General features: G+C 43.7%; 1 protein-coding gene across 1 annotated transcript in view; it reads right to left on the bottom strand.

Moving 5' to 3' along the window:
- LOC126092114 (titin-like) overlaps window positions 1–13,376 on the bottom strand; it is a 511,816-nt gene extending 498,440 nt beyond the window's left edge. Inside the window, exon 1 of the mRNA XM_049907552.1 lies at window positions 13,313–13,376. The gene's annotated coding sequence lies outside the window, so the exon portion shown is untranslated. The remainder of the gene's footprint in view (window positions 1–13,312) is intronic.
- Window positions 13,377–18,141: the final 4,765 nt, after the last annotated feature.

The following is an 18,141-nucleotide window of genomic DNA, read 5'->3' as shown; positions in this document are numbered from 1 at the left end:
GAATAAGAAAGACTATGAGTATATTATGTCATGGAATTTCTACACAATTTTTTGATAAAGAGTTGGACGAATAAAATGATCACTTTGGTGTCGGTTCTCGAACCAACTAGACGCTTTTGTACGATGTAGTCTCTGGACGCACGATTCCGTTAATTGTACATAAGTTTCTTTAGCATATATGTATAATTAGTATTTGTCCTTGTGTCCTCATTTCCTCTCCCTCCACGTGAATATAATTAAGCGGAAATAATTAACTAACGCTAGAATTCAACTTTTGTCACTAGCCATTTGCCATTCTTTGTCGTAATGGCCTCCTCAGGGAGTCACACCTAGTGATACGTGGCTGGCGACCACGGGCATTGCTTCCCCTTGCTTATGCCAGGCTCCTCACTTTTATCTTTCCTATCTGGCCACCCTCGGCCAGCTCTTGTTCTTTTCCGACCCTGACGCTATTAGGTTTCGAGGGCTAGGGGTCTTTCATTTTCCAACCCATACTTCTCATGCAGCGTCTGACCCGGAGCGGGCGGCTGAAAAAGGCGTCTGTATCCCATGTGAGGGGCGGCCTCCAGAACTGCGGAAGCAACGGAATACCACCGCAGATTATCTTCCCTGCATAATGCAGACTCCATTTTATGCACAAAAAATGGCTTCCTCTCACGTTAAATCAGTGTCCGGAGGTAAAATAGTCCCCCATTCGGATCTCCGGGGGGGACAACTTGAAAGGAGGCAAAAAATCAAAACGAGAATTGGCACCTGGAATGTCAGAACTCTGCTACAAGCAGGAAAACTAGAAAACCTTAAAAGACAGATGGAAAAGAATCATATGGACCTCGTAGGAGTTGCTGAGGTAAGATGGAATGGACATGGAGAGTTGCAGTCAGATGAGTATGTATTCTAATACTCAGGAGGAGAAGTAAAAGGAATTAATGGAGTAGGAATGATTATGACAAAGGAATTGGCTAAATGTGTGGAATATGTACTCTATGCAAATGACCGGGTTATTGGTGTAAGGCTGAAAGGAGCACAAAAAGATTTACTGATTGTCCAGGTGCATATGCCAACTTCAGAACATGATGACCAAATTGTAGAGGAAACGTACAATGTAATAGAGAGAATAACGGACGAAAATAAAAAATGCTGCAAAATAGTAATGGGAGACTCGAACGCCATTGTGGGAGAAGGGAAAGAGGGAAACATAGTAGGCAGTCATGGTCTTGGAAAGAGAAATGACAGAGGTGAATGGTTAATTGACTTCTGCAGGGAAAGGCAGCTGATAGCGGCAAACACATGGTTCAAGAACCATAAGAGGAGGCTCTACACTTGGAAATCACCAGGGGATAAATACAGAAACCAAATCGATTTTATACTGGTAGAAGAAAGATACAGGAATGGAATCAAGAAGGTGCACACATTACCAGGTGCAGATATTAATAGTGACCACAACTTACTTATGGCAGAAATAGAAATAAGCATGAAAAAACTGAAAAAGGCGACAATGGTGAAGAAGTGGGATCTAGAGAAGATAAGGTCCAACAAAGAACAAATTACAAAAATGCTGTCTCGGGACTTTCTAAACACATTACGAGACAAAGAAGCTCCTGATAATGCCAACGAGTACTGGAATATGCCGAAAAAAGGAATCATTAAAGCAGGACAGCAAAATATATGATATGTAAAAGGGAAAAGGTCAAAAAAACCATGGGTCACACAAGAAATGATTTCCAAGATGGAGGAGAGAAGAAAATTGAAAAACAAGAACACTGAAGATGCAAGAAAGATATACCGAAGGTTAAATAACGAACTGCGAAGAGAAACAGAGCAGGCTAGGAAAAATGGCTAAAAGAGGAATGTGATGAAATTGAAGAACTGGACAGGAAGGGAAGATACGACTTACTATACAACAGAGTAAAGACTATGACATGGGAACAAAACAGAGCAGGAAGTGCTACTATGGAAATTTTGAGTAAAGACGAAGAGGTAGTGTACAAAGATCGTGACGATGTCCTCCAGAGATGGGAAGAATATATAAAAGAGCTATATGATACAAATAGCAAACCAGAAACTCTGGAACTTGAATCACACAACAGTGTAAGTGATGAAGAGAAAGGACCGACCATCATAATGGAAGAAGTAAAGTCTGCCATTGCTGCAATGAAAAATGGCAAAGCAGTAGGTACAGATACAATACCGGGAGAAATACTAAAATGCTTGAACCACAATGGAATAAGAGAAATATTGAGGTTATGTAATAAAATATATGACAGTGGTGAATGGCCTGAGGACTTTTTCACAACAGTAATGATTCCATTACCGAAAAAACAAGGAACCAAGAAATGCAGCGAGCACAGGACAATCAGCCTCATTTCACATGCAGCCGAAGTGCTGTTAAGAATAATTAATAAAAGACTTGAAAAAGTAATAGAGGAGAATCTCGGCGAGGAGCAGTTTGGCTTTAGACGGAATACGGGCACCAGAGATGCAATAGGGCTCCTACGAATCTTCGGAGAAAGGTTTATTGAAAAAGGAAGAGACCTATATATGTGCTTCATCGATTTAGAAAAGGCATTTGACAATGTGGTTTGGGACAAGCTGGCGACTATTATGAGGGAAAAGAGAGTGGACTGGAAAACCAGAAGACTTACAAACTCATTATACCTTAATCAAAAAGTTTCAGTTAAAGTGAGAGGAGAAAGTACAAACTGGATCAGACTAGGGAAAGGAGTAAGACAAGGATGCTGTTTATCACCTACTCTTTTCAACCTGTACTTGGAAAATATGATTCACCAATGCTCGTTAGATGACAAAGGAGTAGAAATTGGAGGAAGAAGAGTAGGGTGCTTGAGATTTGCTGATGACATAGTCCTTCTAGCCACAGGGGAAAAAGAATTACAGGATTTGGTGGACACCATTGCAACTAACGGAAAAAAATATGGAATGAAAATTAACACAAATAAAACAAAAGTATTGGCAATAGGAGGAAATAAGGAAATAAAAATTGTGCTGAATGGAGAAACACTAGAACAGGTGCAAAATTTTAATTATCTTGGAAGCAGGATAGACACCGACTGGAAGTGCACCACAGAAATTAAAATAAGGATAGCAATGGCAAAAGAGGCGTTTTATAAGAAAAGGAGAATCTTCTGCAGCGGTCTGGACAGAGAACTCAGAAAGAGACTCATAAAATGTCTTGTATGGAGCGTTCTTCTATATGGCGCTGAAACACGGACTATGAGGAAAAAAGACAGAGAAAGGCTGGAGGCTTTTGAGATCTGGACATGGCGGAAGATGTAAAGAATAAGTTGGATGGACAGAGTAAAAAATGAAGAGGTATTGAGAAGAGTGGGAGAGAGAAGACAGTTACTAGATGTAATAAAGAGAAGAAAAAGAAATTGGATTGGGCATATATTAAGAAAGAATGACGGACTGATAAACACAGTTTCAGAAGGTTATGTAGAAGGGAAAAGGAAGCGAGGAAGGAAGAGTTTCCAGATACTGGATGACATGATGGACGGTACAAGATACAGCAGCCTTAAGAAGGAAGCAATGGATCGCAGGAAATGGAGAGGCAAAGGCCCTGCTAATATAGCAGATAACTGATGATGATGATGTCGTAATGGCGCAATGGCAGCCATTTCGTGAAATGTAATCAATCACACGATTTTCTGGCTTCAGACACAAGATAACAGGAAAAATACTTTACATATTTTTGCTATCAGGAAAAGAAAATATTCTTCGCAGAAAAGTTTTCATTAAAAATATAGGCTTCGTCGAACCCAGAGACAATAAATAAAAGTACGAGGCTCAGACTTGCTTATGAGTAAATCGCTGACTGGTAAGAATCTTGTTTCCACTGCCGTAAATATTATTCGAATCATAATTGACAGCACAAAAGGACACTGTTTAAGAAAGAATTTACGTAACATTGGGAATAATAATCCACCTACTTAGATGATTATATCGTGTCTCTCTCTGGAGCAATAATTATTTATCGGACATTAACTACTACAATTTTAAACAATCGCATGTATTTTTGAGTTATTCGTGTGTGTTGGCTACCTTTACTCAGAATTATTTGCTTACATAGCAACAGTGATGATCGTTAGCGTATATTTTAGTGTGCGAAAAGTACGCGACGTCACGGCTTATAAATATTTTTTTCCACGTTTGCAAACGTAACAGACCGATACCCTTTGTTAAAGAAGAGATAGAGATAGAGATAGAGAGGGAGAGAGACGATGTAACAGTCAACCAGTTCGGTTCATTTTTGACAGATAGCTTGTGTATAAACAAAAATTAAGGACTGCAAGATATTTTCGCTCTCTACCTACCAGATTCTGAGAAAATCGCCCTTAAAGTTCGTGACACTAAATCAACTCAAAATTAAAAATATTGATAAATAATTGTGAACTGGGCATTTCTCGTCGTCGTGAATGTTATCTGGAAACGCATATTTTCCGAGAAATCGGGAAAAGAAACTTAGAACATTGTCGTTTATATGAGCATAAAGGTAAAGATGCTTCAGCGAAATCGGCAGTAGCCGAGTGGCCAAGACACCTGATTTGTGAGCGGAGATTCTGTGTTGCACTCCTACACGGATAATGCAACATTTTTCTGTTTTTTATATGTAACTTTCTCAGTTTCGGAACTGGTTGAAATTGGACCGTTCATAAAGCATATAAATCACTAGGGAATAATAGCAAGGCAGGTGAATCAATTACCTCAAGCAGTTTCAGTAGCGTAGAAGTAACCTTTTAAACCCTGCTGTATGAAAACAGGTGCAAAATGAAATGCTGTGGAATCCTCAGGAAGAGCATCAGCAGCTGACCACAGGACGTTTTGTTTAAACCGAGGCGTGGCACCGAGTGAGCACAGATAAGAGGCATATTCGGAAAGTAAGGTCCGATTAGGCGCGAAATGGAAACCACTGTGAAAATTCGATGGAACTTTGCACGGATGTGTGCCTGTCGATCGCTTCACGTCGCTCGTTTCAGTTTAGAGAGCAAAGTGATCACATAGAAATTCCTAAAGCAACAGTGTCTCTCACCAAGTATGTGAATTTTGTAAGAGATTTCGCCTGAAGCTATGCAGCCCACATAGCACAAGTGCCATTCATATCTTTCTTCGAGACATTCTGCAGGGGCAATGATGACTCTCCAGCAGCGTTTTCGATGGGAAGTGTTTGATCACCCACAATAAGCCCTTAACTGGCTCCCTCCATTGTTCATCTCTGCTCACGTTGACTGCTGGCGACGAAGACAACATTTTGCCTCAAAAAATGAAAGGCAGACCAGCGTAGAAAATTGGCGGACAACACAGGCGGCTGCTTTCTGTGACGAGTGTACTGGAAGGTTTGTACAACGTCATGGCAAATGCCTAAGTCAGAATGGCGTCTATTTAGAGAGATAGCTGGAAGGTGTGGGTAACTTAGATTATAATCTTTTTTTTTTTAATTTTCACTGTGGTTTTCCTTTCGCGATCCATCAGACCTTATGTTCCAAACAGCTCTTGTAAAAGCCGGCCGCGGTGGTCTCGCGGTTCTAGGCGCTCAGTCCGGAACCGCACGACTGCTGTGGTCGCAGGTTCGAATCCTGCCTCGGGCATGGATGTGTGTGGTGTCGTTAGGTTAGTTCGGTTTAAGTGGTTCTAAGTTCTAGGGGACTGATGACCACAGATGTTAAGTCCCATAGTGCTCAGAGCCATTTGAAGCCAACTCTTGTAAAAGAAAACGCATGTGCTGCCCTTGTTTCCTGTTTGTCACTGATTGTGAGCAGTCAAATTATAAAGAGTGATTATTTCCCCCAGGAAAGATCTGCTTTTTGTGGTAAGTCTGTCGCAAGCCCCAACATACTTCCAGTGAACTGATGTTGCATCCCACGGAATACAATATTTTTTGTGAAACAATACAGTGACCGTTCGTAAATAATATATGTGATGCGCCTTGTACAGTAAGTAATTTGCGGTAAGTCACACGTTGCATTATGTAGTAATGTCATAGTTTTTACCATAATTTAGGAGTTGCACCATAATTGTGGTAATGGATGACGCATTGCCTTCGACCAGCACTGAAACGAGCATTTGTGAGCCTGCCGCTGTGGGAATCACAAGACACACGCATCACAATGCACTACCCACACCAGGCAGTTCCGGTTCTCAGCTTTCCAAATTGGTTCGAGCGGCTATGCTCGAGTGGTGTTTGGAGCTGCAGAATGATGTCAGTATTGAAGAATTGTATCACGAAGCTGAAAGTGATGAAATGGAATACGTCGAAACTTGTGGACTAAAGTTGTTAGTGGTAGTTCGGGAACCTTGAAGTCGCAGTGGGTTCTGGAAGAGAACTACTAGCTAGAACTACGGAAAAGTACTCTTTTCAGTTAAAGTCAGGCAGTAATAGCCGACCGCGACAGACGCAGCTACAGATAAGTAAACCGCTTTTGTGACATTTACGAGTTCCTAACCAGGTTCAGTTTTATTATATCTGTGTGCTTTAATAGTTTAGTTTCTTGAGTATCTGCGTGTAAATTTAAAATCTTATAGCCACAGTTCTCGCGTTTTCATTTGCGTCAGAAAATAAACCACTTTTGTGACATATTACAAGTTTCTTATCAGGGGCTAATTATTTAGTTTCACCTGAGTGCTTCGGTAGTTAGGTTTTTGAATATCTGCGTACTACTATGACACAGTCCGTGCGTTTTCGTCAAGTTCTAGGTAGATTTCCGTAGCGCTAGTCGAGAGTCCGTTTATCTGCATAGTTTAGTTTTCCATGACCTTTAGTATGGACAGGGACTGCGATTGTTGTGTGTGGATGCGAGTCGAGTTGGTGACACTTCGCTCTCAGCTTCAGGCTGTGATGGCTTCGGTTACACTGCTTGAGGCTGCAGTGGATGGGCACCACTGTTGTGGGCTGGCCGTGGGGATCCAACGGACGTCCAGCACGTCAGAGTCCTCCAATCGGTCCTCACCGGTGGCCAGCCCAGTTACTGCTGGCACTGAAGCTGACCTCTCACCTGTTTTTGTGTGGGAGGTCGCCCCTGGGCAAAGCAGGCAGCGAAAGACTTCCCAGTCGGCCGCACGTAGGGCCTCCCCGGTTTTTCTGACAGACAGGTTCCAGGTGCTGTTTGTGGCTGACACTGTCGCTGAGCCAGATGCTGTCACCTGTCCTGTTTCAGGGGAAACCACACAGCCTGCAAGATCCGGGCAATCACAGAGGGTGGGATTATTGGGAGCTCCAACGTTAGGCGATTTATGGGGCCCCTTAGGGACTTCGCTGACAAGAAGGATAGGAAAACCAATGTGTACTCCGTGTGCATACTGGGTGGAGTCATTCCAGATGTGGAAAAGGGCCCTCCCGGATGCCATGAAGAGCACAGGGTGCAGCCAACTGCAGGTCGTGGCTCATGTTGGTACCAATGATGTGTGTCACTTTGGATCAGAAGAGATTCTCTCTGGTTTCGAGCAGCTAACAGAAGTGGTAAAGGCTGCCAGTCTTGCTTGCAAGATGAAAACAGAGCTGACCATTTGCAGCATAGTCGACAGGACCGATTGCGAGCCTCTGGTACAGAGCCGAGTGGAGGGTCTAAATCAGAGGCTCAGACTGTTCTGCGACCGTGTAGACTGCAGATTCCTCGACTTGCGCCAAAGGGTGGTTGGGTTTCGGGTTCCACTGAATAGGTCAGGTGTCCACTATACGCAGTGGGTGGCTATACGGGTAGCAGGGGCTGTGTGGCGTGGACTGGGTGGTTTTTTAGGTTAGAGGGTCTCGGGAAAGCACAAGTAGGGCTTCAGTAACAAAGGTAGCAGGCTGAACACAGGAATAACGTAGATAAAGGAACCATTGGTATAACAGTTGTAAACTGTCGTAGCTGTGTTGGAAAAGTACCAGAGCTCCAAGCGCTAATAGAAAGCACTGATGCTCAAATCGTTATAGGCACTGAAAGCTGGCTAAAGCCGGACACAAGCTCAGTCGAAATTTTTGCGAAAAACCTAACGGTGTTCCGAAAAGAGAGGCTAAACACGGTTGGCGGTGGCGTGTTTGTTGCTGTCAGGAGTAGTTTAACTTGTCGCGAAGTTGAAGTAGATACTTCCTGTGAGTTAGTATGGGCAGAGGTCATTGTTGGCAACCGGAATAAAATAATAATTGGATCCTTTTACCGACCTCCCAATTCAGTTGATACAGTTGCTGAAAGGTTCAAAGAAAACTTGAGTTTCATTTCAAACACGTACCCGACTCATACGATAATAGTTGGTGGTGACTTTAATTTACCCTCGATATGTTGGCGGAAATACATGTTTAATTCCGGAGGTACCCATAAAATATCATCCGCAATTGTGCTAAACGCATTCTCTGAAAATTATTTCGAGCAGTTAGTTCATGAGCCCACGAGAATAGTAAACGGTTGTGAAAACACGCATGACCTCTTAGCAATAAATATTCCTGAGTTAATAACGAACATCAGAACCGATACAGGGATTAGTGAACACAGGGTTGTCGTAGCGAGACTGTGTATTGTAATCCCCAAATCCTCCAAAAATAAGCGAAAAATATGCCTATTCAAAAAAACAGATAAAGAGTCACTTGACGCCTTCCTGAGAGACAATCTCCACTCATTCCAAATTAATAATATAAGTGTAGACCAGATGTGGCTTGAATTAAAAGACATAGTATCGGCAGTAATTGAGAGATTTATACCAAATAAATTAAACGACGGATCTGATCCTCCTTGGTACACAAAACGGGTTAGAACACTGTTGCAGAAACTACAGAATAAACATGCCAAATTTAAACAGACGCAAAATCCTCAAGATTGGCGAAGCTCGAAATTTAGCGCGGACTTCAATGCGAGATGCCTATAACAGTTTCCACAATGAAACGTTGTCTCCAAAGCTGGCAGAAAATCCAAAGAGATTCTGGTCGTATGTGAACTATGTTAGCGGCAAGAAACAATCAATTCTCTCCCTGCGCGATAGCAATGGAGATACTATCGAAGACAGTGCTGCCAAAGTAGAGATACTAAACACAGTCTTCCGAAATGCATTCACAAAAGAAGACGAAGTAAATATTCCAGAATTCGAATCAAGAACAGTTGCCGGCATGAGTAACGTAGAAGTAAATATCCTCGGAGTAGTGAAGCAACTTAAATCACTTAATAAAAGCAAGTCTTCTGGTCAAGACTGTATACCAATTAGGTTCCTTTCGCAATATGCTGATGCATTAGCTCCATACTTAACAAACATACACAACCGTTCGCTCGACGAAAGATCCGTACCCAAAGACTGGAAAGTTGCACAGGTCACACCAATATTCAAGAAAAGTAGTAGGAGTAATCCACTAAATTATACGCCCATATCGTTAACGTCGATATGCAGCAGGATTTTGGAACACAGATTGTGTTCGAACATTATGAATTACCTCGATGAAAACTGTCTATTGACACACAGTCAACATGGGTCTAGAAAACATCGTTCCTGTGAAACACAACTAGCTCTTTATTCACATGAAGTGTTGAGTGCTATTGACAAGGGATTTCAGATCGATTCCCTGTTTCTGGATTTCCGGAAGGCTTTTGACACTGTACCACACAAGCGGCTCGTATTGAAATTGCGTACTTATGGAATATCGTCTCAGTTATGTAACTGGATTTGTGATTTCCTGTCAGAGAGGTTACAGTTCGTAGTAGTTACAGTTCGTACTAATTGACGAAAAGTCATCGTGTAAAACAGAAGTGATTTCTGGCGTTCCCCAAGGTAGTGTTATAGGCCCTTTGCTGTTCCTTATCTATATAAACGATTTGGGAGACAGTCCGAGGAGCCGTCTTCGGCTGTTTGCAGATGACGCTGTCGTTTATCGACTAATAAAGTCATCAAAAGATCAAAACAAACTGCAAAACGATTTAGAAAAAATATCTGATTGGTGCGAAAAGTAGCAGTTGACCCTGAATAACGAAAAGTGTGAGGTCATCCACATGAGTGCTGAAAGGAAGTCATTAAACTTCCGTTACACGATAAATCAGTCAAATCTAAAAGCAGTAAATTCAAAACTGCGTTTTATTGGCAGGACACTTACAAAATGCAACAGACCTACTAAGGAGACAGCCTACACTACGCTTGTCCGTCCTCTTTTAGAATGCTGCTGCGCTGTGTGGGATCCTTACCAGATAGGACTGACGGAGTATATCTAAAAAGTGCAAAGAAAGGCAGCACGTTTTGTATTGTCGCGAAATATGGGAGTGTCACAGAAATGATTCAGGATTTGGGCTGGAAATCGTTAAAAGAAAGGCGTTTTTCGTCGCAACGGAATCTTCTCACGAAATTCCAATCACCCACTTTCTCCTCCGAATGCGAAAATATTTTTTTGACACCGTCCTACATAGGGAGGAGCGATCACCACGATAAAATAAGGGAAATAAAGAGTTCGTACGGAAAGATATAGGTGTTCATTCTTTCCGCGCGCTATACGATATTGGAATAATAGAGAATTGTGAAGGTGGTTCGACGAACCCTCTGCCAGGCACTTAAATGTGATTTGCATAGTACCCATGTAGATGTAGATGTAGAAAGTAAAAGAGGTAATATTGGCCAAGGAACATACAGATTGAAATCTGCAAATTTAGCGAAAGAAAGTAGCGATAACGCCCCTGGAAAGGAAGAAGCATTTGGCACTGTAGGACAGACGTCGTGAAAGGAGGGACAAGATACGACCAGCAGCAGTCGATAAACAAATCGACATTCGATCGACCTGTCGAATATGGTCTGCGTTACGAGCGTGTGACAAGGAGAATACACCAGCAGTGGGCTGCGAGTGCAGCGCTTCGGATTACGACTAACAGAGATTTTACGTTTGCTGCATCTTTGTCTCGGGCAAAGAATTTCAAATCAGGTTATAAAATTAGTCAAAGGCACATCACGAAATACGTCCCGAACACGGAGGTAGAGAATATCGGAGATGCAAAGAACCTTGCAGCACTTTTCAGCACACACACTAAGTCACTTATTAGCAGTCTTAATCGCGATTACGTGATCAACAGCGACCGCATAGGGTGCGAGTATCGACGCGTGTTGGCGAGTAAGGGAGAAAGACGTACACTTGTCGCAGTCAGAACTATACATGAAACCACGCATTCGTACACGTTGCACTATACCATTATCGCGTCTGGCAAATTTTTGCCTGAAGTTTTCGTGTTTTCACAGGAGAAACTAGTGGCAAACTTGCTTTGCCAGTTATTCAAGAATTCAGTCGTTTAGCCGATTCGTTACAAAATGTTTACGTTACCTGCTCCAAATCGAGTAAGTAACAAGTTCGACTTACGGAACATATCTTGTGAATGGTTTAGAAACTGTACGTTGCTGATAACAGGTTTTGTCTCACATTAGATTCCTGGTACTGTTATGTGTGACACCATGTCTACAGACGACGAGCGCCAACCGAGAGGCATAGGACAAGTAATACTGCCAGACTATACACTTACGTCCCCCAGCCGCGTGATGTTCATTTTTGTCGTTAAAATAAAATCTTTACTGTAAGGTCTCAAAATTTCCAAACGCTACTCGAAGCCAACGGGGAATTACACAACCGTGGAAATTCAGTTACAATCTACAGTACTGCTCATGTTCAGGTTCAGCACTGCTTTTTCTGGCGATGTTCCGGTATCCATGGTAGGCATCAAAATTGATTCCCGATAAAGAAGTATTTTTAGATGTGAACCAAGTCTGTTTTCCGCCGAATGTTGGCAAGAACCGTTGTAGCTGCTGGGAAATTTCATTCATTAGATGTGCACGGTGCAACGAACATCATTTCGATCGCTTTATTGTTTAACATCGAAAGACGGCTAGTGTGGAACTGAGCCACGTAGCTAATATGGACGAAACTCCTCTGACATTTGATGGGCCGTGTAACAGAATTGTTGGTATGAAAGGTGCTAAAACTGTAACTGTAAAAACAAGTTGTAAAAGGAAAAAATGCACTTACCTGTTGTCCTATCACGTTGCGCTTGCGGTACTGAACTTCACCCAATGATTATTTTCAAACGCAAAACAATACCAAAACCTTCTGCAATAACGCCAGCTGTTGTTCTTCACGCACATGACAAGGACTGGATGGATGGCTCGGGTAGGAAATTATGGATTAATGGAATATGGGAGAGAAGAAAGGATACTTTATTGAAGGAAAGTTCTCTTCTTACGCTAGATCGGTCAAGTAGCCATTTGAAAAATTCAGTGGAAGAGAAACTGAGACAGGGAAATTAATAGCTTACTGTTATTCCGTAAAGAGGGATGGATGAAACCCGACACGAATTCACGACGTAGGGAGCTTTAAAACGACCTACAATCAAACGATTGTGTCAGTGGATAAAATAGTAGTGGTGTAGAGTGAGACATTATCGCTCAATCTTTCGAGAAGTGCGGCATACGTAACGCTTTCGATGGCAGTGAAGATGACATCGTATAGGAAGAGGTCAACGATGACGACGAGGAGAAAGAAGGAGAAGAAGTTAAAAATTCAGAGGACGATTATCATAGATTTAAAAGGTCAGCTCGGTTTTAAAAATTACGAGTTTTTTTACTATGGCTTTGCAATCGAATGATAAAAAGGTTAATTTAAAAAAAATTGTTTGAAAATTAAGATCCGTCTTATAGTCCGTAGCGTCTTATATCAGGTAAAATACGATTTGTTTTATTGTCCTGTGAAACGTGTAAGTTTTTTTTTTTACACTTTGTAATACTTTTCACACTCTCATTCCAGTAGTTTTTGACTTGCATCGTAGCACGTGAATCACCCTACGTACCTAACTAAATTCAACGTCTAACAGGCTTCCACATTCCTGTTCAGTTACATCACATAGGAAACGCGGCCGACATACTTTGCCACGATTCCCGGCGGGGTCAGGGATTTTCTCTGCCTCGTGATGACTGGGTGTTGTGTGATGTTCTTAGGTTAGTTAGGTTTAAGTAGTTCTAAGTTCTAGGGGACTGATGACCATAGATGTTAAGTCCCATAGTGCTCAGAGCCATTTTGAGAGCCAGCCTTTGCCACTCTAAGAGAGCTTCCAGCAAGTGTCTACTGTTTCTATTGTAGTTCGAATCCGACACGCTTTTATCAAAAGCAAGATTCGTTCAGGAACCTGCTTCGAGAACTTGCAACATGTGACAATAAGAAGGACTGTTATTAGCACCACTGTTTAAAATAAGCTGTATTCACAACTGACGAGAACCAGTTCAGGAATGCACCGAAAAAGTTTTTGCGCTACAGGTCGTGGAATATGGTTGAAAAACAAAGAAAACAGATACTTGGTGACGAAATAAATACGAGGAGACTCACGGAAGACGTCCGGTTGGTTCCGCTCGGCGCCGCCGCCGCCCGCGCAGTGCCCGCCCGGTCGCGTACCCTGGCTCCCCGCAGCCTGCCCGCCTCCCCCTAACCCCTTTGTGAGTGCTATCTGCACTCGACCCGAGTTCCCACAGCTCCACACCAGAGGCGCCGAGGACACGCGATAACTGCTGCCGCCTCCCAGCTCGCGACCTCTGCCTACTTGACAGAGACGGGCCGGACGGTTAGTCTGGAGTAACCGTTATCACGGTTCCAGTTGTTTATTTATAACCGTTACTTACAACGGTTATAAATAACTCTCAAGTTGTTTTTCACTACGGAATACCGAATATTCCGACGGGGTTACAGTTAAATAACGACGTAGGTGGAATCCATCAGTTTCGTTATCAGTATAACAGCGAGTAGTGCGAAATGGCAGGAATGTAGTATGAATCGTGCCATAACCTTAGCTAATTAACGGCGGTACTTTTCAGTCGATGTTTGAACGATTATTAGTGTTCAATGTTATATGTACGTAAGTTATCGGTCGCTATTGCAAATACACTACTGGCCATTAAAATTGCTACACCAAGAAGAAACGCAGATGAGAAACGGGTATTCATTGCAAAAATATATTATACTAGAACTGACATGTGATTACATTTTCACGCAATTTGGGTGCATAGATCTTGAGAAATCAGTACCCACAACAACCACCTCTGGCCGTAATAACGGCCTTGATACGCCTGGGCATTGAGTCAAACAGAGCTTGGATGGCGTGTACAGGTACAGCTGCCCACGCAGCTTCAACACGATACCACAGTTCATCAAGAGTAGTGACTGGCGTATTGTGACGAGCCAATTGCTCGGCCACCATTGACCAGACGTTTTCAATTGGTGAGAGATCTTCAGAATGCGCTGGCCAGGGCAGTAGTCGAACATTTTCTGTATCCAGAAAGGCCCGTACAGTGCGTTATCCTGCTGAAATGTAGGGTATCGCAGGGATGGAATGAAGGGTAGAGCGACGGGTCGTAACACATCTGATATGTAACGCCCACTGTTCAAAGTGCCGTCAATGCGAACAAGAGGTGACCGAGACGTGTAACCAATGGCAACCAGCAAACTTCGTCGAACTGTTCGTGCAGATGGTTGTTATCTTGGAAACGTCCCCATCTGATGACTCAGGGATCGAGACGTGGCTGCTCGATCCGTTACAGCCATGCGGATAAGATGCCTGTCATCACGACTGCTAGCGATACGAGGCCGTTGGGATCCAGCACGGCGTCCCGTATTACCCTCCTGAACCACCGATTCCGTATTCTGCTAACAGTCATTGCATCCCGACCAACGCGAGCAGCAATGTCGCGATACGACAAACCGCAATCGCGATAGACTACAATCCGACCTTTATCAACGTGATGGTACGCATTTCTCCTTCTCACAAGAGGCATCACAAGAACGTTTCAGCAGGCAACGCCGGTCAACTGCTGTTTGTGTATGAGAAATCGGTTGGAAACTTTCCTCACGTCAGCACGTTGTAGGTGCCACCACCGCCGGCAACCTTGTGTGAATGCTCTGAAAAGCTAATCATTTGCATATCACAACGTCTTCTTCCTGCCGGTTAAATTCCGCGTCTGTAGAACGTCATCTTCGTGGTGTAGCAATTTTAATGGCCAGTAGTGTATTATCCTCGCAGCAGAAACAGAAAGTAACCGGAACTTCGCCACAGCCCTGTTTAAGTAAAATGTTAACAACTTGCGTTTTTAAGTATGAAGTAATTTGTAAGCTGTATACTGTAGGTTAAATTCGAAGCTTAATTTCTTGTGCTTCTCACTTCATAGAATAAGTGTGTGTGAAATCTTCTGGGACTTTAACTGCCAAGGTCATCAGTCCCTAAGCTTACACATAACCTAAATTACCCTAAGGACAAACACACACACACACACCCATGCCCGAGGGAGGACTCGAACTTCCGCCTGGACCAGCCGGACAGTAATAGAAAAGTGTACGGCCTTGTAATACAATACAAATATATACGTAATGTGATACATTCGTTTACTCCTGTACACGATAGTCGTAGTGGGGAAAGTGTGAGTACTCTAATCCAAGTTTTATTTGAGATTTGGAAAACTGCTCGATTCCTCTAGCTATAGCTTGGATGTAACATCTGAAGATAAGTACATCTAAAAGGCTGACAGTGTTAAATTTCTGGGATTACAACTCGTTAGTAAATTCAGTTGGGAAGGGCCTACCACAGAACTGCTGAAGCGCCTAAACAAGTCTCTATTTGTCGTGAGAATGATGTGAGATATAGGAGATGTAAATATAAAAGAGCTTACATACTTACATTCTATTATGTCATAAGGGATGATATTGGGGGGTAACTCTGTAATATATTGATTATTTCTTGCTACTGCAGTGTTATCTTGAAGCTGTGAGAACGGAGGACAAGCGTTCCAAGGCGAGGAAGCAGAGACGATGCTGTGGGCAGATGAAACTAGGAGAGATATTGTTACATGAAGTAAACAGTGAGGGGAGAGCCTTGCGAAATTGCAGACGCCCCCAGACGCGGTCCCAGGGCGTTAGTTACTCTTCAAGCAATTAACATGTAACTTCATATGTCGTCTAGACGCTGTAGTAGGTTGTCACCGTAGAACTTTATACACTAGTACGTGCCTGTTGGTTACAAAGCCAGCTTGATACCAGCCCTGAGAAGAGCAACGTCAGTTGGCTCACAAGGGTCAGAAAGAGAGCGAAAACGCCAAAAAAATGTTGACCCTGCAGTCCCTACTCCGGGGAGCCCGAGATGCGGGGCTAAATGACGTACAACAATAATGTTGCAAGCCTTATTTGGCAGAGCAGTTACGTTTAGCTTTCAGCTGAACAATGTTGATACCAAATGCGGACTTCGTTAGTGCAACTGCATCAACATCCCCGCCTTAGGAGCAGTAGAGGGGACCCAACTAAACCATGATTGGCAGGCGCCGGCAAGAGACCTACGGGATTGGCTGGATGGCTTTAAGTGGGGGAAACAGTGCCCCCACGCGACTCTTTAAAACCCCTAGATTCCGCATTTTGGTAGAGTTCTCAGTCAGACGATCTGGGCACCGAATCCGCGTCCGTCGACTCCAGCCTCGGTCCAGCTCCGTGTAAGTCTGCTCTCTCTCACTTGAGGTGCCTCAGTGAACAGTGTCACATTCATTATGTTTTGCTCTGCAACTAAGTTGTTGCCTCAAGATGCTGGTATTGTTTGCTACTGTGGCTAGCATCCACTCCAGGGACTACTGCAGTGGCTTCCGTTGTGACAGTGTTATTGATGCTTATTCTAACCCTAGAACTAGCCTCCAGTGTATTAGTTAGTCCCGTCTGGAATAAACAACTTGTAAGTAGGCAGTTTATGTTTTTTTATTGGTAACGCCGTGTGGCGCTCTGTATGAAAATCACTGGCTGTGCTGTGTGCAGTCTGTGGCTAGTTTTCATTGTTGTTTGCTATTGTAGTGTTGGGCAGTTGGCTGTTAACAGCGCGTAGCGTTGCGCAGTTGGAGGTGAGCCGCCAGCAGTGGTGGATGTGGGGAGTGAAATGGCGGAGTTTTGAGAGCGGATGATCTGGACGTGTGTCCATCAGAGACAGTAAATTTGTGAGACTGGATGTCATGAACTACTATATATATTATGACATTTGAACACTATTATGGTAAATACATTGTTTGTTCTCTATCAAAATCTTTCATTTGCTAACTATGCCTATCAGTAGTTAGTGCCTTCAGTAGTTTGAATCTTTTATTTAGCTGGCAGTAGTGGCGCTCGCTGTATTGCAGTAGTTCGAGTAACGAAGATTTTTGTGAGGTAAGTGATTTGTGAAAGGTATAGGATAATGTTAGTCAGGGTCATTATTTGTAGGGATTATTGAAAGTCAGATTGGGTTGCGCTAAAAATATTGTGTGTCAGTTTAGTGTTGATCAGAATAGGTAAAGTGCGAAATGTCTGAGTACATTCAGTTCTGCTCAGCTGTTTGAAAATCAAATAATGTAAGAGGTTTATCTGTATAGTAATTCATTAATTTTTCTAAGCGGACGTTTCAAACTACACTCCTGGAAATGGAAAAAAGAACACATTGACACCGGTGTGTCAGACCCACCATACTTGCTCCGGACACTGCGAGAGGGCTGTACAAGCAATGATCACTCGCACGGCACAGTGGACACACCAGAAACCGCGGTGTTGGCCGTCGAATGGCGCTAGCTGCGCAGCATTTGTGCACCGCCGCCGTCAGTGTCAGCCAGATTGCCGTGGCATACGGAGCTCCATCGCAGTCTTTAACACTGGTAGCATGCCGCGACAGCGTGGACGTGAACCGTATGTGCAGTTGACGGACTTTGAGCGAGGGCGTATAGTGGGCATGCGGGAGGCCGGGTGGACGTACCGCCGAATTGCTCAACACGTAGGGCGTGAGGTCTCCACAGTACATCGATGTTGTCGCCAGTGGTCGGCGGAAGGTGCACGTGCCCGTCGACCTGGGACCGGACCGCACGGATGCACGCCAAGACCGTAGGATCTTACGCAGTGCCGTAGGGGACCGCACCGCCACTTCCCAGCAAATTAGGGACACTGTTGCTTCTGGGGTATCGGCGAGGACCATTCGCAACCGTCTCCATGAAGCTGGGCTACGGTCCCGCACACCGTTAGGCCGTCTTCCGCTCACGCCCCAACATCGTGCAGCCCGCCTCCAGTGGTGTCGCGACAGGCGTGAATGGAGGGACGAATGGAGACGTGTCGTCTTCAGCGATGAGAGTCGCTTCTGCCTTGGTGCCAATGATGGCCGTATGCGTGTTTGGCGCCGT

Source organism: Schistocerca cancellata, chromosome 7 (assembly GCF_023864275.1).
Source record: "Schistocerca cancellata isolate TAMUIC-IGC-003103 chromosome 7, iqSchCanc2.1, whole genome shotgun sequence".
In the NCBI taxonomy this organism is placed as follows: domain Eukaryota; kingdom Metazoa; phylum Arthropoda; class Insecta; order Orthoptera; family Acrididae; genus Schistocerca; species Schistocerca cancellata.
Note: the sequence above shows the minus strand (reverse complement) of the source record. Positions and strands in the feature narration are given on the sequence as shown.